General features: G+C 44.3%; 1 long non-coding RNA gene across 1 annotated transcript; it reads left to right on the top strand.

The window, feature by feature from the left end:
* The first annotated feature begins 9,611 nt into the window (after nt 1–9,611).
* On the top strand, nt 9,612–22,363 carry LOC122455600. Its single transcript, XR_006273918.1, has 3 exons — nt 9,612–9,680; nt 18,748–18,828; nt 22,217–22,363. It is a non-coding gene; the product is annotated as an uncharacterized LOC122455600 (long non-coding RNA).
* Nucleotides 22,364–24,281: the final 1,918 nt, after the last annotated feature.

Below are 24,281 nucleotides of genomic sequence, written 5' to 3'. Positions count from 1 at the left end.
CTCTCCCTCACCCCTCCCCTCCCCTCTCTATGCCAACACCAGTTCCGGGCCCTTGCCCGTGCCTGCCGTACCTGAGCCCCACCCCAGCCCCCCCAGCCCCGCCCCCTCTGGGCGCGCACCGGGCCCAGGCGCGGAGCCCAAAGGGGCGGAAACCCCGTCCATAAGCGGCTGCCCGGTTGCCTCAGCAACCAAGTTCTCCGCCCGTCTCGCGAGAATTCTGCCCACTGCCCGCCCCCAGGATGACCCCGACTCGCGGGGAAGGCGCAGAGGCCACGTGCCGGGGGCGGGGTGAATAGTTCCCAGGCCTCTTCTGCCCGGGCCCCGCCTGCCCCGTGTCCTCTCCCTCCTGTGCTTGGCCCTCAACATCCCCCTTTGCCAGGCACCCCGCAGTTGCCCTAGTAGGGAGGAACCCGCGCTTGGAGGGGGGAGCCACCGTCAGCCCCCCAGGTTGCCTCCAGCTCACACCACTGTCAAACCGGCACAAAGTTGGGGTGTTTCTGGCTTGTGAGCCCTTGGGTTTTCCAGCTTTCCTCTGTGGCTAGACACTTGCTTTAAATGATTCCATCTATAAAGCAAGAAAGGGGGGGAGTCTCATGTAATCTCTGGGACTCCGAGAGCTGGAGCTTTATGCTGCAAGAGTTGGCAACTCTGAGACCAGTCTAGGCTGGGATTTTGGGGAAATCTCCCATTACTGCACTGCATGGCCTCCTGTGCAGCTCACCTGATGGGTATTGATGGTGGGCGGGGGAGCATTAGTACAGATTGCTTTTTCCACTGGAAAGCTGAGTTGCAAATAGCAACCCAAACCCCTCATCCCCAGCCCCACTCCAGAGCCCTCAGCCCCCTCCCACACCCCAACTCGGAGCCCCCTCCCACACCCTGAACTCCTCGTTTCTGGCCCCATCCCAGACCCCACACCCCCAGAGGGAGCCCTCACCCCCTCCTGCACCCCTACCCCCAATTTCATGAGCATTCATGGCCTGCCATACAATTTCCATACCCCAATGTGGCTCTCAGGCCAAACAGTTTGTCCACCCCGCCCTAGATTAAAATTTTCACATGGCTCCAGCTGGTTACTAAGAATTTAAAAAACTAGCATTGAAATATAACCCAGAAGAACCAACTAAAATGTTTCAACTAGGGTTTCCATTTGGGTGATCAGAGACTGTCCTCGTTTCTCTAGAGCTGAGGCTCAGGGTCATGAGGAATTGAGATTATATAGGTGAGGCAATGCACAAAGCAGTATAAGCTAATGGCTAGAGTGCTGGACTAGAATTCAGGAGATTTGGGTTCTATTTCTGGCTTGGCCACTAGCCTGCTGGTGACTTTGAACAAGTCACTTGACCTCTCAGCCTCAGTGTTCTGATCTGTGAAGTGGGGATAATGATATGGACCAAGGGTGGCCACTTGTGCATTTCTGGAATATAGGACATTCTAGTATGGCTGGGAATGGTGTGGGCTTGCCCTCACTAGCGTGGCCTTGCCTGCATGGTGCATGTGATGTCAGACCACATGGGGGATGCATTTTTGAAGAGCGCACTGCTCCTCCTGTACTGACGAGGTATGTGCAAGGTCATGCCGGTGGAGTGATGCACTCTTCAGAATAAAGAAAAGGAGGACTTGTGGCACCTTAGAGACTAACAAATTTATCGGAGCATAAGCTTTCGTGAGCTACAGCTCACTTCATTGGATGCATTCAGAATATTATCCCCCCGTTATACCAGACAAAACCACATACAATTTTGTCTCGGTGCCAGATTGGACAAGCCTTAAAAAGCAGGACTGCCTAGTTCAGTGGTGCCCAACCTTGTTACACCGGAGAGCCACATAAAACTAACAACAACTTTGTGTGGGCCAAACAGATTCTACATATTTTAATAAAATTTAAAGTCACCTGTATTGATTTCTATTTTAAGTTCAGCTTGTTTTGTATGTAATTAGGTTATTTCTATGTATGGTATTGTTTATTTACACACTTGTGTGACCTAAAATGATGTAAACATGATGACAAAAAAACTAATGAATTGCCTGTTAGTATATTGTGTTAAAGTAGGCCCTGGGCCTTATGAAATGCTCTGGTGAGCTCTGTATGGCCCATGGGCTGTAGGTTGGGCACACCAGGTCTAGTTTAAAACCAGATGCATGGCCTGCCTATACAACAGACAAAATGCTTTGAAATCTACTGAAGAAGAGAGCTGTATAAGAGCTAGTGTTAAGGCTGTAAGAAAGCTGTGATTTTTTTTGGTTCAAAAGTTGCAGCCACAGTTTGTTAAAACTGCAGTTTTGGAGCAGTCAGAAGAACCACAAAGGGTAGTGTGCGGGGAGCAGATGTGTGTAGGCAGCTGTGGGGAGACAGGACCTAAACTCTTGTTTTGTAACTGACTAGATGTTGAGTTGGCATCAGAGTCCTTTACCTTCCTGTTGGGCTGGATACCCCTCCCCCCCAGTTCTGTGTCTGGCTCTCTCCTCTGCATCCCCTTTCCTCCCCTCTCGCAGGAGCCCCAACTCTTGTCCAAAGCACCAATGAAGGACAAACTCACCAATGCTGCCCCAGGGTTGGTGGTGCTGGCCCTGCTTGGGACAGACTCTGCCTGCAGCACCATACTGGGGCCTCGTCGACACCCCTCCCCACTTGCTGCTGGGCTCTGGGGTCTCTCCCTGTTCATCCTGCTCCTGGGTAGCCAGGTGGCCCAGTGAGCTGGAGGTGGGGGAGCCTGGCCCTGATCTGCATAGATCCCGGGTCCTCTCCTTGTCTGCCTCCACCCCCACTCCCACAGCAAGTGCCAGGACACAATGCCAATTACTCAGATTTGGCCCAGATGCCCCTCCGCATAACAGAGGGATATCTGAGCCAAACTGGAGCAAATGGCAATGCAGAAAAGTTGCAGAGAGTGTGGAAAATTGCAGTTTCCCCAACAAAATTGTGGACCGCCATTTTCTTTCAGCCTTATTTATACTGGCTTTGCTGCTTCTGTATTGTGTGGAAGACAGCAGTTTCCAAGGGCTGTAAATCCAGCACTTCACAAGAGCTCAAGTTCACAGTACAGTAAAAGGAGTAACATACATTGCTATCAAAGAAAATATAATCAAGTAAACCTTGCCCCTAAATCCTGCAAATAAATATTAATTAACCACCACCTCCTCCTAGGTCCACATGCTATTAAACAGGGTTAAAAGCAATTTACCTTAAATGCTGGTTTTTCTTGTGGGTCCCTCAGGATTATTCCTTTAAACTTCAGTTGTTTTAAACAATGCCATTGAAATGTTAATGTTACTGAAGGGTTAATAATTAGGGATTAGTAAATACAAGTGTGAGATTTCAGAGTAGCAGCCGTGTTAGTCTGTATTCGCAAAAAGAAAAGGAGTACTTGTGGCACCTTAGAGACTAACAAATTTATTAGAGCATAAGTTTTTGTGAGCTACAGCTCACTTCATCGGATGCACAGTGTGAGACTGTGTATGTGGAAGACGGAGAAGTCACTTTTTTAAAACAGTAGCCTTCCTTTTATGCTGTGTGCTTTGTAAACTTTTGAGCCCTAGATAAATAATAGATTCTGTTGGCTTTCTTGCCTTGCTAATGAGAAGGCAGCATCATGAAAGACATCCCCAATCTATTGTTGCAGGCAACTGTCAGGGATCTAATAGTGGCAGTGAAGAAGGGTAGGGAATGATATAAACAAAGAAATTAAGAGTGAAAGTCCACCTAGACCTCCCCCAACTCTGGAAAAGTACATTGATGTACAGGAGAAATGGTGCAGTATTATGAAGCAATCATTCTTTCAGGTTAATGAAATGGAACAGACTAAGTGATGAAATTATAGAGAGACAGAAAGAGGATGACCATGGCTAGCATTTGGATATTCATTTTTATTCTTGTAGTATTTGTCTAACTCAGCACTTGCTATGTAAATTACCACAGAGAGGAAATTTAGGTTCCTCTTATTAGTATAATATGTTTATCTTGTGACTTCCAAAGGATCCTATTTCTCACTGCTGAGTCATTACAGCAGGGAGGCTTCATTTAACTGTTGACTTGCTGAGTGGCATACATGGCAAATTAGACACAGAAAATGTGTCAGGCCTCTTCCTTTCTTAGGACAGAGAATTCAGAAAAGGGGGCCCTATAAATGATGCACCATAAGAACAGAAATCTCTAGCTTATGATTTTTCTGTACTTGCCTGATGTCAGATCAAATTGCATACAAAGAACAGCAATAGAGACCCTCAAGGATCATAAAGTACTCATCCTTGCATGGAGCCTATACAGTGACTAGTGAGAATAGTGACATCATGTCCCCAGAGGTGTGCAGTATTGCAAACTTGATTCTTTCCACACTCTAACTCAGCATTCTAGCTAACTAATTACTGGGACTGAATTGTGTAGGGGATCAGACTTTAAAGGGGGCGGATAGATGGCATTAAGATTGCAGGGGTAATGGTAGTGGCGGTTAAAGAGAGAGATAAAAGAAGTAGCGTTGTATAAAAGTAGATTGTATTTTCTAAATTGAGAACCTACCCTATACTCTCTATTACTGAGAGAATCCTCACTCATTGCTATATTTGCTTTCTACAACCAACTCTCTGTATAATTTTTCATGAGTGATGTACCTGAATACTTGGATGCTAATATCTAAATTGTATTCTTAAATTTATTCACCTAAATTTGGGTTATTGTTGATTTTGCGCTATATGCATCTTCTGACTTTAAAAGCAAACCTTGTATTTGTGGATAATCTAAACACTACACCCAGATGTACAGACACTTTTTTCTTAACCTGTGTACTATATAATTTTTTAACATTAGATTTAATAAATTTTTTTAATCTGTAAAAGAAAATTTAGACTGGACATGGCGAATTACTGTAATGGCATAAATTGTAATGAAATGAATGCTATGAGTTACTGATATTGCACTCCCTGCAAAGGGTTAAATATAGAGTCTTGCCCAAAGGACTTCCCAAGGACTATCTACAATCCTAAAGGTGATTGTGTGGGTTAAACAGTCTCTTTCCTCTGCACCATGACTCCCAGCAGGGGCACACAAAGGTTCTTGAAAGCCTGGGGCAAAATCTGAAACTGAGGCTCTACCCTTACAAACACACACACACACACACATACCACACAAGGGAGTGCAAAAACAGGTCAGTTACAAAAACACAAATGTAAGGCCCTAGGTTTGGGGATTGAAGAGCAAGCTCACCTTACACTCACCCTGTTGCTCAGCCACAGCTTCAGTCCTGCTGGGCTGAGGCCAGACTCCCCATTCTGGGTGTTGTGATCTGGGCCACAGGATCATAACGCTGGTGTTGCCATCCCAGGCGGATGATCACAAAGTCACTTGGCTTGGGGGTCTTCTCAAATTGGGGCCCCAGGGCAAGCTGCCCTCCCCAGGAGGTCCTAATTCAGAGAAATTGGCTTTACTAGTGAGCATTAGTTATGTTTGAACATGTCTCCTGCAGTAATGGCTTGGGAAAATATGATACTAGCTGCTATAACTGTTGAAAAGCTATTTGCTGTCATGAAAATACCTTGATGTGTTCTCCAAAAATGGATGGGAGTTTTGCTGTTTTCTTCACAGGGAGAAACACTGGGGCCTCTACCTGTATAATGGTAAAAAGAAAAGGAGGACTTGTGGCACCTTAGATACTAACAAATTTACTAGAGCATAAGCTTTCGTGAGCTACAGCTTATGCTCAAATAAATTTGTTAGTCTCTAAGGTGCCACAAGTCCTCCTTTTCTTTTTGTGACTACAAACTAACATGGCTGCTACTCTGAAACCTGTATAATGGTAATAAGTTTTGTGCTTGTGCAAGCCTTAAAGTGGTTTATTGCATAGGCGAAACCAGGATCATCACAATTTAACCCACACATCTGGGGGAGAACTACTTTCCTCTGTGAACCATTTCCCATAAACAGTTATATAACACCCTCTAGTGTCACGTACAGAAGGGAATGTTTCTATTTCTCTGTAGGAAAGCCACTCCTGATGTGAATGCAGATGTGGAATATCTGCCCCACTCAAGAAATTGCTTGAAATTAGACATGTCTCTTTCAGACAGCACTTTCCTACCACAGTGTTTTACTGCCTCATATAAACAAAAATATTGTTTAAAATAACAATATCTAAAGCACCATTACTTTACAACAGAGGCTTTCCAACACCACAAGATAGTCAGAATTCTACTCAAATAGGTTTCAGAAAGGATCCTGATGCTTATGCTGAAAAATAACACTGATTGTTTAATTTACCAAAGATTTAACAACTGCTTGCTTTATACTCTATTTCCCCCCAAATGCAAGTATGGGCTCAGGATAGCAGCTATGTGGCCTAGTGGAAAGTACCCTGGACTGCGGTTCAGGAGACTTGCTTTTTATTCCTAGTTTGCTGTGAGACATTGGGTAAGTCACAGCCCCCTCTGTGCCTCAGTTTCCCCATCTGTAAAATGGGGATAATGATACTGACCATCCTGTATAAAGTGTTTTGAGATCTCCTAATGAAAGCAATCTATAAGAAGCTAGCTTTTAATATTATGAGTTGCTTGACTTGCTTCAGCTATATACACTGGGAACTAATACTAGAGCAAAAGGTTAGAAAATAACTATATACTCGAATGTAGTGGCTCTCAACCTTTCCAGACTACTGTACCCTTTTCAGGAGTCTGATTTGATTTGTGTACCCCCAAGTTTTACTTCACTTAAAAACTACTTGCTTACAAAATAAGACATAAAAATACAAGTGTCACAGCACACTAATACTAAAAATTGCTTACTTTCTCATTTTTACCATATAATTATAAAATAAATCAATTGGAATATAAATATTTTACTTACATTCCAGCGTATAGTATAGAGCAATATAAACAAATCATTGTCTGTATGAAATTTTAGTTTGTACTGACTTCGCTAGTGCTTTTTATGTAGCCTGTTGTAAAACGAGGCAAATATCTGGATGAGTTGAAGTACCCCCTGGAAGACCTCTGTATACCCCTGGTTGAGAACCATGGCTCTAATGGTTATTAATATTAATTATTTGTATTACCATAGTGCCGAGAAGGCATAATCAAGGTCAGGACCCCGTTGTGATGGGTGCTATACAAACTATTCCTGGGGGAATTCTGCACCACTGCGTGTGTGCATATTTCATGTGCCACACACACACTTGCGGAAAATAGCTTCTGCTGAAAAGTTGCTGCAGTTCCTCCTTTTACCCACCAGAAGGCGTTGTGGCGCTAGAATAGAGCAGAAAATATCTTCTGCAGTGCTGCCTTTTTCCCACCAGAGAGCGCTGTGGCGCTAGAACACAGCAGCCACTCCCGGCAAGCTCCAGCCAGGACAGGGAATAGAGAGAGGGCACCTTCTTCACAGCACCTGTGGGGCCAGGTCAGGAGACAGGGGCTATGGGGAGACCAGACAGTGTGGGGTTTCTGGGGGGTCAGGCTGGGGCTCATAAGGGCTAGTGGGGGAGGACATATTGGGGCAAGGGCTGGATGGGAGTCGAGGTGCGGGGCCACATGGGCAGAGGGGATGAGGGTGCAGAGCTACAGGCGGGGAAGGGGTATGGCTGAGTGGGGGCACAGAGACGCATGGGGATGGGGTGCAGGGACATATGGAGATAAGGGGCTGGGGCTGGCCCAGGGGGTGCAGGGACACATAGGCAGAGGGGGAGGAGTGAAGAGCTACAGAGGGGTGGCTGAGTAGGGGCACAGGGACAGGGACAGGGACAGGGGAAGATATACCTGACTGAATGGGAAAGGCTAGGGGTCAGGTAGGGTCTGCATGGGGTTGCTCCCTAAAAATCCCTCTCCAGCCCCCCTCCCCCAAAACCCGTTCCATACTTTCCCCACCAATAGCCAACAACCCTTCAAGTTTATACCCAGGCTCCTTCTCAGCAATTACTTCCCTCTCCTTCCGTTACCCCTGACTCCCACAAGCCTTTGCACTGCTTCTGAGGGGTTCAGGAAATATGGTTCTTTACTGTAGTTTAAATTAATTATTACTCACAGTTCTGTATTAATATGCCTATATTTAATATTAAAATAGTAAGAAATCTATTTGTCAAAAAACATTTTCTGAATTTTTTTTCTTGTTTGTATTGTTACAGACATACTTGCTGACAGATATTTTGAAATAAATTACCAAAATAAATGAAACTGGTGTGATTATATTGTGTTATTTTGACAAATAAAATATGCAGAATTTTAAAATATTGTGTGCAGAATTGTTAATTTTGGGGCACAGAATTCCCCCAGGAGTAAAACATTTAGCAAGAGACAGTTGCTGTTTCAGGAAGCTAATAAGAGACAAAGGATGGGAGGAGAAATACAGGGGTGAAGTGTCTTTCCCAAAATTGCACAGTAGCAGAGCTGGGACTAGGAACCATGTCACCTCGTTTCCAGTTCACTACCCTAGCCACTGGACAATACTGGCCCTACTGAATGATTTTAGTGAGATGTTATGATATGTTGTTTTCTTGCTTGAAAAAAAATGTTTTGGCAGTGGTATTCACTAGATTTACAACATTTTCTTTTTGCTTTGAATAAGAAACATTATCACACTGTATGCTAAACCCAAATTAACTATGGATTTCAGAGTAAGTACCTTAAGGTTACTGTTTGATATTCTATGATAGAACGTGTGTGTGTTTTTGAAACGTTTGAAACTATTCTTTTAAATCCAGTGACTGAGCGCTGAGAGGTAGTGCTTGAGCCAGCTGTCTGGTCATGATGAGTATTAATTAGCTTCCCTAGAGTAGGCCTAAGTGGGCAGAGGTGTGCCAGATTACCAGGCCAGGTTGGTTGCAAGGGACTCAATCAGCCAATTAAGATGATTAATAGGAAAGCTGGACAGAAAGGCAGGGGAAGGAGAAGGAGACACATGGAAAACAGTGCTTAATTTGTAATGAAAGAGGTGCCAGGCAACTTTTTTACTTTCATAAGACACAGCAAGCCCAGAGACAGTAGGGCTCAGCCTTGGCATAAATTAAGTACTGATAGAGGGCTAGGAGAGGGCTCTGTGCCTGGTTTTTGCCCCTCGCTGCAGGACTCACCAAACTTTATGGGAATTATCTTTGTAGTAGCTGGGTTTGCTCTCTTATAAATTCCTTCAGGCTTTTTTGTTGCTCTGTCTGCAAGGGCAAGCAAGAACTGTTTTTCTATATGGTGGGATTCTTAGAAGGCCTGGAGGGTTTTCTGCATCTCTCTTTACTGCTCTACCACCCATTACACTGTTTCTGCCAACATCCAGCCTGCCAGAACTCTTCAGAAGCTCCTCCATTCACACAGACAAGCAAATCCCAGACAAATCCCGCACTGGTGACTGGGTGGTATGCCACTCCTCTGTCTCTTCTACAGATTTACAACATTGAGACTTCCTTGTTTGAAAACACCCCCTGTAGTTTATTCATAGTCTTTTAATCCCTCTATCAATACATAGGTGTGTCTCAACATCTTTACAACTTTCTAGTCATTTTTCCTTAAAGGGAAGAGGAGGTAAGGGCTCTACTTAGAGACCTTCCTTCAGCACACTCTCCTAACCCTCTATTTATCTCTATTATAGCGCTCCTGTGTCCTTTTATACAGCTTCTCTGTTAACTGGATAATTGGCTCACTAGTGCCAATCTGGAGTCTGGACTGGTAATCAGCTACACCTCTGTCCAATTAGGTCTTCTCCAGGGGAACCTGTTAAGTATTAATAGTGACAAATGTGCTGGCTCAAGCACTAGTTTTTAGTTCTCTGTTTTGAACAGCTATATTTGTTACTGCTGTGTGTGTAAAGGAGTTGTGAATATTATGTTATTTGATCAAGAATCTTGTATAAACTTTGAGAAAAATGCTTCTAATGTATTTTCTCTTTTGTTAATTTTTCTAGCTTGGTATAAGTATCTCAGAATGCTCTAAGGATGTTTTTTCTGTTACTAAAGTAGACAGCTTACCCTAAGGGTATGTCTACACTGGCAGAGTTATAACGCAGGCAGTTACAGAGAGCACTGAAGGGAAACCGCTGTTGTGTGTTCACACTGTCAGCTGCTACACAATAGCATGTTCACACTTGTGGCACTTGCATTGGTATTTGGAATGATGCACTCTGGGCAGCTATCTCACAGAACATCTCTTCTGCTTCAGCCGCTAAGAGTTGTGGAAAGGTGGAGAGGGTCACGGAGCATCCTGGATCCAGTCCCAATGCCCCTTGTTGCATTGCTTCGCATCCCAGCAATCCCTGTGCTTCCATCCACATTTGGTGCCATCTTTCAATGGTTTGTGTACTGTGCACCCTGCCCTGCCTTTTTGGGCTGCAGGAATGGATCACTCTGACCAACACGTCACGAGTGGCAGTGGAGATATTCCTTAAACTACAAAGGTAAGAGGAATGCGACATTGATCTCGCCACACATAGTAGCTACGACACGAGATTGCTTGTGGCATTCCCGGAGGTGCTGACCACAGTGAACGCCGCTTTTGGGCTCGAGAAACAAGCACTGAGTGGTGGGATCACATCGTCATGCACATCTGGGATGATGAGTGGTTGCTGCAGAACTTTCGGATGAGGAAAGCCACATTCATGGGACTGTGTGATGAGCTCGCCCCAGCCCTGCAGCACAAGGACATGAGAATGAGAGCTGCCCTGTCATTGAAGAAGCACGTGGCAAGTTTACAGTGGAAGCTGGATACTCCAGACTGCTACTGATCAGTTGCTAATCAGTTTGGAGTGGGAAAGTCGACTGTTGGACTTGTGTTGACAGAAGTGTGCAGGGCCATTAATCACATTCTGCTCCAAAAGACTGTGACTCTGGGCAACATGCATGACATTGTGGATGCCTTTGCACAAATAGGCTTCCTAAACAACAGAGGGCGATAGATGGCACTCATATTCCAATTCTGGCACCAGACCACCTAGCCACCTAGTATATTAATTGGAAGGGGTATTTCTCTGTGGTTCTCCAGCTGCTTGTGGATCACCGTGGGCATTTCATGGACATTAACATAGGCTGGTCTGGAAAGGTGCATGATGAAAGGTGCTGGGGAGGGCGGGCATGGAGCTGCTTGGTTTGTAGTGTTAGTAGTATCTGGAGCGTGTCTGCTGGGTGCTCCATAACGTTTAAAAGCCACTCCGTGGCTTCATTCTGGCGCAGCACATTTTACTTTTGGTCCCTCTTCTCGCTCTCTGGCCACTCCTTCAATTCTTGTTTTTTGGCTGTGGAGTGCATTATGACATCACGCAGAAAGTCCTCTTTAGTTTTTTGTGTCTGCTTTGTAATTCTGCGCAGCTGTTCAGCTGGCGATAATAAAGAGGGAGGCTGGGCTCCCAAGGTAATATCTGTGAAGCCAAAATTCAACACTTTACTGAAGCAGTATTGTTTGCAACACACGGACCACTGATGCAGTGATTTAAAACACAGCCACTATTCACATACCTGTCACTAACTGGCTGACCCCAGATGAGCCACAAGGCCACATGAGCCACAAGGCCCCCAAAATGGTGAGTAACCACAGGAGCAGGGGAAATCAGTGTTCCAGGACCATACTGTACACTGTGGCTCTTGGGGAGACCCAGCACTGTTGGGGGGGCTTATAATCATTCCTGTCCCCACATTTTCCGCAAGCTGTGTTCATTATGGAAGATATCTTGCTGCTGAGGGTGAGCAGGGAATCAAGGGAGGGTCTTCTCCAAGACTGCGGCTTCTGCCCTGGCCCTTATGCAGCTCGCCTGTGTGCAGTAATGGTTCTCCCCCTCCCCGGTGATGGCAGAGTGGCATGGGAAAGTTACCCTTAATGGGGCAAGAAACAAAGCAGCTGTGCTAAAGAACCTTCAGCAGTGGATTGCCCAGTATGTCCATGAGCATTTCATGGAAACCTCTGAGGCAGATTCCCATGAAGTGAGGGACTCAATCAACATCCTGTTTTGTTGGTCAGACTAGGCATGCGGTGGTACACGCATCATACAGACACAAGCCTGCTTTATGCAACTCTTCTGCCCCCAACAACTCGCTTCAGCAATTCCCAAAATCAAAGCCACTTACCAGGGGCCTCCTCTCCTGTTTGCGCTTCACCAAGCTCCGACTGCTGTGACTGGCTAGCCTCGTCTGGGGTAGAGAAGAGCTCCTGGCTGCATGCATCTCTGACCTCCAAGTCATCCTCTGCCTCTGGGTTCCCCTCCCCCTCCACATCCTCGTCCAAGACTTCCTCCTCCTGGCTCAGCCCACTCTCAACTGGCATGCGAGCCACCGAAGTATCCACAGTGGCCTTCGCAGTGGAGGTGGGGTCATCACCGAGTATCACATCCAGCTTGTTGTAGAACCAGCAGCTCATGGGTGCAGCACTGGAGTAGCGGTTTGCCTGCCATGCCTTGTAATAGGCATTCTGCAGCTCCTTCACTTTGACCCTGCACTGCAATGTGTACCAGTCATGGCCCCTTTCTGTCATGCATCGTGAAATCTGCCATAGGTATCATAATTCCTATAGCTGGAATGCAGCTGGGACTGCACAGCCTCCTTTCCCCAAACGCCGATGAAGTCCAGCAGCTCGACATTGCTCCAAGCCAGGGATCACCTGGTGCGTGGAGCAGGCCTGGCCACCTGGAAAGATGTGCTGAGACCACTGCACGTGTCACCGAACAAACAGGAAGGAGACTTTCAAAATTCCCAAGGGATTTAAGGGGTGGCACTCCCGGTGGGTCAACTGAGGGAAGGGCAGTAGAGTTCAAACCGATAACCAGAGAGGTGAGAACAGGCATTGTGGGACATCTCCCAGAGCCAATCATAGCACTGTAATTGACCAGGGTGTCTACACTGGCACTGCAGCGTTGTAGTCCCGGCGCAGAAAGCTGTACGCCTCTCGTCGGGGTGGGTTTTTTACAACGCTGCAACTGTGCAGTTTCTGGGCACTAAATGGCTTGGCAGCGTCTACACCTTGGGAGTTACACCACAGAAAGCTGCTTTACTGCACAGAAACTTGCCAGTATAGACCAGGCCAAAGTGTCACAAACACAGCTAACAAATGGGGAGAAAATAGGCTAAATAATGAACAGAGGAAAATATAGAGCAACTTTTTAAAAAGAACAGGAGTGAGCTGTAGCTCACGAAAGCTTATGCTCAAATACATTTGTTAGTCTCTAAGGTGCCACAAGTACTCCTTTTCTTTTTAGGAGTACTTGTGGCACCTTAGAGACTACCAAATTTATTGATAATTAGCGATAATCAAGATGGCCCATTTAGACAGTTGACAAGAAGGTGTGAGGATACTTAACTTTAGGGAAATAGATTCAATATGTGTAATGACCCAGCCACTCCCAGTCTCTATTCAAACCCAAATTAATGATATCTAGTTTGAATATTAATTCAAGCTCAGCAATTTCTCCTTGGAGTCTGTTTTTGAAGCTTTTCTGTTGCAAAATTACCACCCTTAAATCTTTTACTGAGTGGCCAGAGAGGTTGAAGTGTTCTCCTACCGGTTTTTGAATGTTATGATTCCTGATGTCAGATTTCAGAGTAGCAGCCGTGTTAGTCTGTATTCGCAAAAAGAAAAGGAGTACTTGTGGCACCTTAGAGACTAACAAATTTATTAGAGCATAAGCTTTCGTGAGCTACAGCTCACTTCATCGGATGCATTTGGTGGAAAAAACAGAGGAGAGATTTATATACACACACACAGAGAACATGAAACAATGGGTTTATCATACACACTGTAAGGAGAGTGATCACTTAAGATAAGCCATCACCCACAGCAGGGGGGGGAAAGGAGGAAAACCTTCCATGGTGACAAGCAGGTAGGCTAATTCCAGCAGTTAACAAGAATATCAGAGGAACAGTGGGGGGTGGGGTGGGGGGGGAGAAATACCATGGGGAAATAGTTTTACTTTGTGTAATGACTCATCCATTCCCAGTCTCTATTCAAGCCTAAGTTAATTGTATCCAGTTTGCAAATTAATTCCAATTCAGCAGTCTCTCGTTGGAGTCTGTTTTTGAAGCTTTTTTGTTGAAGTATAGCCACTCTTAGGTCTGTGATCGAGTGACCAGAGAGATTGAAGTGTTCTCCAACTGGTTTTTGAATGTTATAATTCTTGACGTCTGATTTGTGTCCATTCATTCTTTTACGTAGAGACTGTCCAGTTTGGCCAATGTACATGGCAGAGGGGCATTGCTGGCACATGATGGCATATATCACATTGGTAGATGCGCAGGTGAACGAGCCTCTGATAGTGTGGCTGATGTGATTAGGCCCTATGATGGTATCCCCTGAATAGATATGTGGACAGAGTTGGCAACGGGCTTTGTTGCAAGGATAGGTTCCTGGGTTAGTGGTTCTGTTGTGTGGTGTGTGGTTGCTGGTGAGTATTTGCTTCAGATTGACAAATGTCAGATTTGTGTCCATTTATTCTTTTGTGTAGAAACTGTCCGGTTTGTACATGGCAATGTACATGGCAGAGTGGCATTGCTGGCACATGATGGCATATATCACATTGGTAGATGTGCAGATGAATGAGCCCCTGATGGCATGGCTAATGTGATTAGGTCCTATGATGGTGTCACTTGAATAAATATGTGGACAGAGTTGGCATTGAGCTTTGTTGCAAGGATAGGTTCCTGGGTTAGTGTTTTTGTTGTGTGATGTGTGGTTGCTGGAGGGTATTTGTTTCAGGTTGGGGGGCTGTCTGTAAGCGAGGACTGCTCTGTCTCCCAAGATCTGTGAGAGTGAGGGATCATTTTTCAGGATAGGTTGTAAATCTTTGATGATGCGCTGGAGAGGTTTTAGTTGGGGGCTGAAGGTGATGGCTAGTGGCATTCTGTTATTTTCTTTGTTGGGCCTGTCCTGTAGTAGGTGACTTCTGGGTACTCTTCTGGCTCTGTCAATCTGTTTCTTCACTTCAGCAGGTGGGTATTGTAGTTGTAGGAATGCTTGATAGAGATCTTGTAGGTGTTTGTCTCTGTCTGAGGGGTTGGAGCAAATGCGGTTATATCGTAGAGCTTGGCTGTAGACAATGGATCATGTGGTGTGATCTGGGTGAAAGCTGGAGGCATGTAGGTAGGAATAGCGGTCAGTAGGCTTCCGGTATAGGTGGTGTTTATGTGACCATCGCTTATTAGTACAGTAGTGTCTAGGAAATGGACTGCTTGTGTGGATTGGTCTAGGCTGAGGTTGATGATGGAATGAAAATTGTTGAAATCATGGTGGAATTCCTCAAGGGCTTCTTTTCCATGGGTCCAGATGATGAAGATGTCATCAATGTAGTGCAAGTAGAGTAGTTGTGTTAGGGGATAAGAGCTAAAGAAGCGTTATTCTAAGTCAGCCATAAAAATGTTGGCATACAGTGGGGCCATGCGGGTTCCCATAGTAGTGTCGCTGACTTGAAGGTATATATTGTCCCCAAATGTGAAATAGTTGTGGGTGAGGACAAAGTCACAAAGTTCAGCCACCAGGTTAGCCGTGACATTATCAGGGATACTGTTCCTGATGGCTTGTAGTCCATCTTTGTGTGGAATGTTGGTGTAGGGGGCTTCTACATCCATAGTGGCCAGGATGGTGTTTTCTGGAAGATCACAGATGGATTGTAGTTTCCTACAGTCAGTGGTGTCTCTAAGATAGTGGGGAGTGCTGATAGTGTAGGAGCTGAGAATTCCCCTGGTCAGGGTTCTAGGCATGTGTCTGCACAGATCTGTTCCTGTGCTTTTTCAGGGAGTTTTTTGAGCAGATGGTGCAGTTTCTTTTGGTAATCCTCAGTAGGATCAGATGATAATGGCCTGTAGAATGTGGAGTTAGAGAGCTGCCAAGCAGCCTCTTGTTCATATTTCAACTTATTCATGATGATGACAGCACCTCCTTTGTCAGCCTTTTTTCCTGTGTGGACTCTCTCATCATGGTGGCAATTTTGCAACAGAAAAGCTTCAAAAACAGACTCCAAGGAGAAACTGCTGAGCTTGAATTAATATGCAAACTAGATACCATTAACTTGGGTTTGAATAGAGACTGGAAGTGGCTGGGTCATTACATATATTGAATCTATTTCCCTAAAGCTAAGTATCCTCACACCTTCTTGTCAACTGTCTAAATGGGCCATCTTGATTATCACTACAAAAGTTTTTTTTCTTCTGCTCATAATAGCTCATCTTAACTAATTAGCCTCTCACAGTTTGTATGGCAACTTCCAACTTATCTGTATGTATATATATTTCTTCTTACTATATGTTCCATTCTATGCATCTGATGAAGTGGGCTGTAGCCCATTATGCTCTAATAAATTTGTTAGTCTCTAAGGTGCCACAAGTACTCCTGTTCTTTTTGCGGATACAGACTAATACGGCTGCTACTCTGAAATTTTTTAAAAAGAGTATTGGTAGTTATAAATTTTGAAGCAGCATGGTCACATGGTGGTGATAGTTGATAAGGAATGTAGAGTAATGGCTCAGAGCTTTGCTTTTCACTAAGCCATGGAGTCACATATGGGCTTTGGATTACATAGTATAGGAGCACATGGGGAAAACCTGCAGTATTCAAGCTGTCTGTAGGTATGTCTTCACTGCAGAGTTAACTACATTTGAGATACTCCTCCTGAGTTAGCTTGAGTGAGGGCACACAAGCTGCAAAAGAACACGAAAGTTGCTGCCTCCCCGCTGGCACTGCACTCACTTTGTGTCACAGTCAGACTGCTGGGGGCACATTCCAAGGTTCTTAGCATGGTCATAAGCTGAGCTGCTCTCTAAATTCTTTCCCAGTGAATTTGAGAGAATTGATCGATTCTTTCTGGGCACTTGGGAGGAACCGTGGGAAGGTATTTGAGTAATGGTGGTACTTGAGTGGTGCCAGCCTGCATCCACGCTAAAGAGAGGTCATGTTAGTATTGAGCATTAGCAGCCTTTGGGCTTTTGACTGTTTCACCTGATGGACCAGCTAGCTAGAGATAAAAGCACCATTGCACTCACTATAAGCCTTTTTGTGTGTGAATGAGTCTAAAGTTAGGGGCAATATGAGTTTTAACTGGAGTTTACTTTGCAGTGAACACGAGCCCTGGGCTGCCAGACGGCAGTCTTGCAGCTTTGTAGCTTCTAGAGCTAAGCCTCTTGGGAACACAACAACATTTGATTGGGTTATTTCACACCATGCTCATACAACTTAAGAAATGCCTCTTTATCTTAAACCTCTGTAAATCAAACAAGGATGTTTGGCGCTAATATAGGCCCCACTTCAGCAAAGCATTAAGTACTTGAATTCAGTAGGATCTACACATGTGGGTAAGTGCTTTGCTGAATGGGGCCCATAAACTAGTTCCACTCTTGCTCCCTTCATATAGTCCATTTTTATTTCTCATATATGATTCTTCTTTTAATGTTGAATTATTTTAAAACTCATTCGTTGCTCATTAAGTCTCCAGTCCTGCAAACACTTTAGCACATGCTTATCTTTATCATTGATTTCAACAGAACTGACAGTAGTAAAACTAAGAGTGAATGCAAATGTTTTCAGGATGTGGACCTAAATTAAAAGATCACTTCAGCATGCCCCAAATTGACCTAAGTCTCTATTCCTACTCCTTCTCCTCCCATTGGAGATTTGGGACTAATCAGATATCTCTTGGAGATAAGACACCAAAATGAAGACAGCTGTCTAGATATTATGCCCTATGCTCATCTCCCAATAATTTTTTTCTAGTCCCATGTGACTTAATGTAGATATATTATAAAACAGATATCAAAATATAAAACTTATCTTCTTACCCCAAACCTTTCAAAGACACATTATTTCGCTTAACCTACTAATTAACTGTATAAACATATATATTCCCACTAATCATTTTTCACTAATTTGTTAACTTTGCCCTTAAAATCAGTGATATTCCTAGATACTATTAGAATGATCTCACTGAAAGAGTTCTCCAGATTTCGCTGGATCTTTACAGTATTTGTGAAGTGCTAAGTCAAGCATATTCTTTTAAATATTTCTTCTTTGTTTTCCACTCCTGATCTTTTCAGCCACTTTTCTTTCCTTAGCTAGTCTAGCAAGATTCACATCCCTAACAACCAGTATTAATTGTAGGTTTCAGAGTAGCAGCCGTGTTAGTCTGTATTCGCAAAAAGAAAAGGAGGACTTGTGGCACCTTAGAGACTCTAAGGGTGCCACAAGTACTCCTTTTCTTTTTTAGTATTAATTGTGTTTCTGCATTTGTTTTTCTTGTTCTGGTTTCAGTTTTAATAAGTCTCTTGATCTTTATTTGAAAGGTACAGTCTCAAGAGTGGCCAACCTGAGCCTGAGAAGGAGCCAGAATTTACCAATGTACATTGCCAAAGAGCCACAGTAACACATCATCAGCCCCCCCGTCAGCTCTTCCCCGCTCCCAATGTCTCCCACCCACCAGCAGCACCGCCGCTCAGCACCAAACCCTCCATCCCTGCACCTCCTGCCCGCTGCAATCAGCTGTTTTGTGTGGAGGAGGCTGGGGGGTGGGGGTGAGGGTGCAGCAGACTCAGGGGAAGGGGTGGGGGCCCTTGGGGAAGAAGTGGAGTGGGGCTGAGGCCTAGGGCAGAGCCAGGGGTTGAGCAGTGAGCACCCTGTAGCACATTGGAAAGTTGGCGCCTGTAGCTCCAGCCCTGGAGTTGGCGCCTAGGCAAGGAGCCGCATATTAACTTCTGAAGAGCCGCATGCGGCTCTGGAGCCACAGGTTGGCCACCCCAGGTCTATAGGAAAACAAATCATTATTTGTATTTTATGTTACTATTTGGATCAAGAATTTAGTGAGACATTTTTCAATTTTATTTTAAGGGTTTAACAATGAGATTCTCAGACTGTATGGTGATGAGTGCCTAGAAATACCTGAGATCATCTCTATAGCCCTGGAACAAAGTAAGTGAATGTTTAAATATTTCTATCATCATTAAAAAAATCATTCTTTTGGAGATTGTCTAAATGTCTAAGCCCCTTCCCATATTTATTGTGGGATAAGGAATTCTATAAATATTATCATTAGTGGGGAATGTACTTTGTTCATATTTTCTGACTAACTCTTTGACTTTTGTACAAAAAATAAATCTCTCCCTCAGTACCTCAAGGAATTTTCCTTATTCTTGGTGTCTTTCTTTTCTGCCTCCTTCCATTTTAAAGTCTTGGCTACAGCTTTGTGACATTTTAGCAACAACTTGAAATGACATAAAGGGGAAATTGTTTTTTAGTATTATAAACTTGGCCTGGGTTTGTCAAAAGGTTCATAAATGTTGTTCCAGTTTTGAGCTGACCCCTGGTGTTTTATGGTTTCTTTCCAAACCCATGATGTTGGATTTGTTGCAGCACAAAACTAGGAGGGGGAATGAGAGGTGGAGTGGACCAACGTGACATGAAATGCAAGGAAGAAATCTATGCAAATTTACAGTTTTGTAAAGTTTTGTACAGCTCTAGCTGATTCCATTGCCATTTGGATTATAAATTAATTGGGGGTGGAGACCATCTTTTTGTTCCGTGTTTGTACAGTGCCTAGCACAATGCGGCTTTGATCCCTGATTGGTGCATCTGAGTGTTGCTGGAATACAAATAATAATTGTGTTATTTAATCAATGGCTGCTATAACTCTTCTTGAAATGTGATATCTCTCATAGATTCATAGATATTGAGGTCAGAAGGGACCATTATGATCATCTAGTCTGAACTCCTGCACAACGCAGGCCACAGAATCTCCACAAAGTTTGTTTTCATACTCAGTATCCAACTGCTTCTATCAATGGTTATCCCTGTCATTGCGGTGACAATATCGGTGTGAACTGATTTCTGCGATTAGCTCATTTTTTAAAACTCGGTGCTATAGCTATAATCAAATCAGGGGTTAAAAATTATAATGTTATTGAGGCCTAACCATGCCTTCATAAAAGAGTTAGAACCCTGGACAGACAGTCCAAGGCTTGAGCCCGGTTATAGGGACGCTACACTACACTGCAAACCTATTGTAACCTACTCAGTCACAGCTAGAAGAAAAGGAGTACTTGTGGCACCTTAGAGACTAACAAATTTATTTGAGCATAAGCTTTCGTGAGCTACAGCTCACTTCATCGGATGCATTAGGTGGAAAATACAGTGGGGAGATTTATATACACACACAGAGAACATGAAACAATACAGTGTGTATGATAAAAGCCATTGTTTCATGTTCTCTGTGTGTGTATATAAATCTCCCCACTGTATTTTCCACCGAATGCATCCAATGAAGTGAGCTGTAGCTCACGAAAGCTTATGCTCAAATAAATTTGTTAGTCTCTAGGGTGCCACAAGTACTCCTTTTCTTTTTGCGAATACAGACTAACATGGCTGCTACTCTGAAATCAGTCACAGCTGTAATATAGATAGGGTTGAAGAGCCAATTTCAGAGCAAACTAATCTCTCTGTCTCCCTCTTTATCTAATTTCCTTTGTGTGTGGGCGGGGCGTGTATGTCGGTTGTTTTTTTGGGGGTGGAGTGGGGTTGTGCATGCAAGCAAGGGCTTTATTGGCATTTCCTCGGCTGCCTCTGCAAACACCTTGACAGCTAACCAGCAAATCTTTTGAAACACAGTCTGTCACTTCTGCCAGTCTTTACTATCTTCTTTCCAATTTTATTAGGCAGAATTGCTTTCCCAGACGCCAGGCAGCTTTTTAAAAAACTTCAATGAGTTCAAGAACTGCATATGATTTACATGAACAGGCCCGCAATCTGAAATCACACAAGACATAGGTGTTACCTCACCTTCCCTCTCACACATCTCCTGAATGGTTATTGCTGACCATTCCAGACTATTTTAATGAGCCGTATAGGGTAACTTACAAGATCCAACTAGATTGCCTTGCCTTTAGTGTTTTTTTTTTTAAATAAAACCTTTGTCCCCATCGCAGCAATAAAGAGTAGTGGGGGGCATGGGAGTGAACATGCCTCCTCCCAGATTTTTTTGTCCTTGCCCTGACCACTTGCCATCATTTGTGGTCCCATACTAAATAAATACAGTTTCTGCCGTGTGGCCACAACACCATGGATACTTGGTCCTTTGTCCAGACAGAGGGGCAGCCAGGCCAAATGGCGTTGCGACCTGGTGCATGGAGAGTCTGTTCCTGTACGGCTGAGTGCATGGGAGTCTGACAAGAATTTGAGTTCTGGCAGCACCAGCACATGCCCTGTGTGGGTAAGAAAGACTGGAAATTCCCTGGCTGAGGGAGACCCAGGGTCCCTGTGGGAGGGGAGGGGGACATGAATGGGGACTAGAACGAGAACTGTGCAGCGGTGAGGGGACACCAGAATTTGTCCCCTCTTTTCTTCCCCCCAAGAAATTTCTGAATTCGTACCAGTGCTTTAATGTTGTCATTTGTACAGTGGTGATTTTAGGTACAGGTTTGATAAATGGTTGTCTAGGGTACCACATTCTCAGGAAATAATGGCCTCATGAGTTTAGAAGGCATTTGTCTGTAAGAAATAATCAGTCCAGAAGAGACCCTGGGCTCTGTGAATCCACCCCCAAAGCACAGGCTACGGAAGACAGGCAGGCCAGAAGATGTGTTCCCTGACCTGGCAAAAAGATAAGGGAAAGATAGTGGGGCAGTTGATAAGGAAAGAAGTGTCCTGGAGAAGGGGAAAAACTCTTGTTGTGGGGAACATGCAGAAATGGGAAGGACAGTGACTGGAGTCCTACTTTGTCAATATGGGGAATCATTAAAAAAAAAAACTGTTTTGAACGCTAGTCCTGTTCCACAGCAATACTTCACCAAAGTGCATCTTTCATAGTTTTACTCAGAGTTTGGGAGCATAGCTACACTAAACATTCTAATTTGTCAGAGGAATAAAGCTGAATTTCAAATCTCCATAGCTTCATGTGCTAGCCTAATAATTCATTGATGGTAAGGCCAGTATAAAATCACCTAGTCTGACCTCGGCATAACACAGACCATAGAATTTCACCCAGTAATTCCTGTAAGAAACAGCAACAAATCCCTCTTGATACTCCTTACTGTGTCTATTACATGTCTAAAACCCCTCTTAACATGGATTGAGTTGTGTTATGGCACTGTAGCATGTGGAATATGTGCGGTAAGGTATCTTATTTCAATGAGCAAATATTTTTTGTGGAAGTGATGTGGTTTGTATAAAATATTTGTTATACTTTGCTTGCTAGTTTTTAAAATACGCTTCTGAGTTAAGCAGATCAGCAAGCCAACTTGTCAACAGAAAGGACTGACAACTGACAAAGGTCAGGCAACTGACCTGTCCCATCATTCTTTTCCAGTTCGAAGGGACCTGCATCGAGCTTGGAATGCTACAGAATGGACGATGTGATGCCTAAAGAGAAAGTGAAGAATCCGAACTGATACCCGGTTCATCTACAAAATAAATCTGTATTGCAGAAAAATTTAAAATAAATTGTTAAATGAGAGAAGTGCTGTGTCTGCTACTAGAAAATGACAATCACTGAACCCATGAAACAAAGATGACAATAACTAAATACTCAGAATTTTTTCGTTTGAGTTCACTATCTTTTCTAAAACATGTGACCATAGCATTTCCTGTTGCATACAGCTATCACAAACAGCAGAAGAGATATTCTGCCCCAGCTACCCAGTGCCTGAATGTACCCTACATATAGAGCATTTGTATTCTATGAGGGGAGATTGTGGAATCTCCTTCATTGGGGATTTTTAAGAGCTGGACAAACACCAGTCAGGGATAGTCTAGATCAGGGGTAGGCAACTTATGGCACGCGTGCCAAAGGCGGCATGCAAGCTGATTTTCAGTGGCACTCACGCGGGCCGGATCCTGGCCACCGGTCTGGGGGGCTCTGCATTTTAATTTAATTTTAAATGAAGCTTCTTAAACATTTTAAAAACCTCATTTACTTTATATATAACAATAGTTTAGTTATATATTAAAGACTTATAGAAAGAGACCTTCTAAAAACATTAAAATATATTACTGGAACGCAAAACCTTAAATTAGAGTGAATAAATGAAGACTTGGCACACCACTTCTGAAAGGTTGCCGACCTGGTCTACTTAATACTTAGTCCTGCTTTGAGTGCAGGGGACTGGACTAGACGACCTCTCGAGGTCCCTTCCAGTTCTATGATTCTATGAGATGTCTGAAGCAGACTGCTGCTCTTTGCATAAGTACAGGACATAGGCACCAACTCCATGGGTGCTCTGGGGCTGGAGCACCCATTGGGAAAAATTAGCGGGTGCTCCGCACCAACCAGCAATCAAGCTCCTCCCTCCCTGCCTCCTTTTACCCCGCTCCGAGTGTGCTGCGTCCCCGCTCCTCCCCCTCCCTTCCAGCGCTTACCACCCCCCCTAACATCTAATAGCTATTTGGTGGTGCTTAAGACTTTCCGGGAGGGAAGGGAAGGAGCAGGAACATGGCACGCTCAGGGGAAGAGGTGGAGAAGAGGCAGGGCAGGGACCGGGACTTGGGGGAAGGAGGTGGAATGAGGGTGGGAAGGGGGTGGGGCTGGAGTGGGAAAAGGCGGGGTGGGGCAGGACTTTGGGGAAGGGGTGGAATGAGGGTGGGACAAGGGCGATGCAGGGGCGGGAAGAGGTGGGTCAGGGATGGGAGGGAAGGGTCGAGAATCCATGGTACAATATTCCATGGCCCACCTCCAACCTATTAACTTAATAGCTGTTTTTTTCCTGGCACCTGCCAGCTACAGTGACAATGAGTATAATTCAGTGATAGTGTCAGTGTGGACGGATTGTACATCCAGTTAAACAATTGCACATTGTACGAGGCAAAGCTTACAAGAAACATTTTGGAGGTCAGGATATTGGGAGAGCATGCATGGAAGAACATGTTACTGAACAAATGTAATGAATAACACTAGGAAGCTATGGCATGGAAATATTTTTTGGTATTTGAGACATTCTTTTTCAGGAGGTTGGTGTGGGATGAAGAGAAGCATAAGAGTTAGCACAAGGGTTCTTATTTGGTGCAGGTGGGGGACATACTGGTTAGGGTTTTTTTTTTTTGTGGTTGGTTATTTTTTGATTTGAGGTTGGGAGCAGCTCCTGGCTCTATTTTTGATTTGACTGTATTTTTAACTTTTGGCAAAGGCACTGAGAGCCTTGGATAGGTTCCTTTTTATATAGATTATAAAGCAAAATAAAGAAAAAGAAGCTATTTGTATCTCTGTGCTGTGTGTGGGCTGTAAACAAACCCATTACTGAGATGTCACTGACCTGAACAGGACCAAAACGTACCCTGTGCATCACCCTGTTTTTTGTTTATAATTGTAGAGATCTCAGAGTCAATACTTTAAGAGAATTAATGTTGTAATGGAGCCTCCAAAAGGCCCCCTCCAGTCC

This window comes from Dermochelys coriacea, chromosome 1 (genome assembly GCF_009764565.3).
Source record: "Dermochelys coriacea isolate rDerCor1 chromosome 1, rDerCor1.pri.v4, whole genome shotgun sequence".
In the NCBI taxonomy this organism is placed as follows: Eukaryota; Metazoa; Chordata; order Testudines; family Dermochelyidae; genus Dermochelys; species Dermochelys coriacea.
The sequence above is the reverse complement of the archived record's forward strand: the minus strand, read 5'-3'. Positions and strand labels throughout refer to the sequence as shown.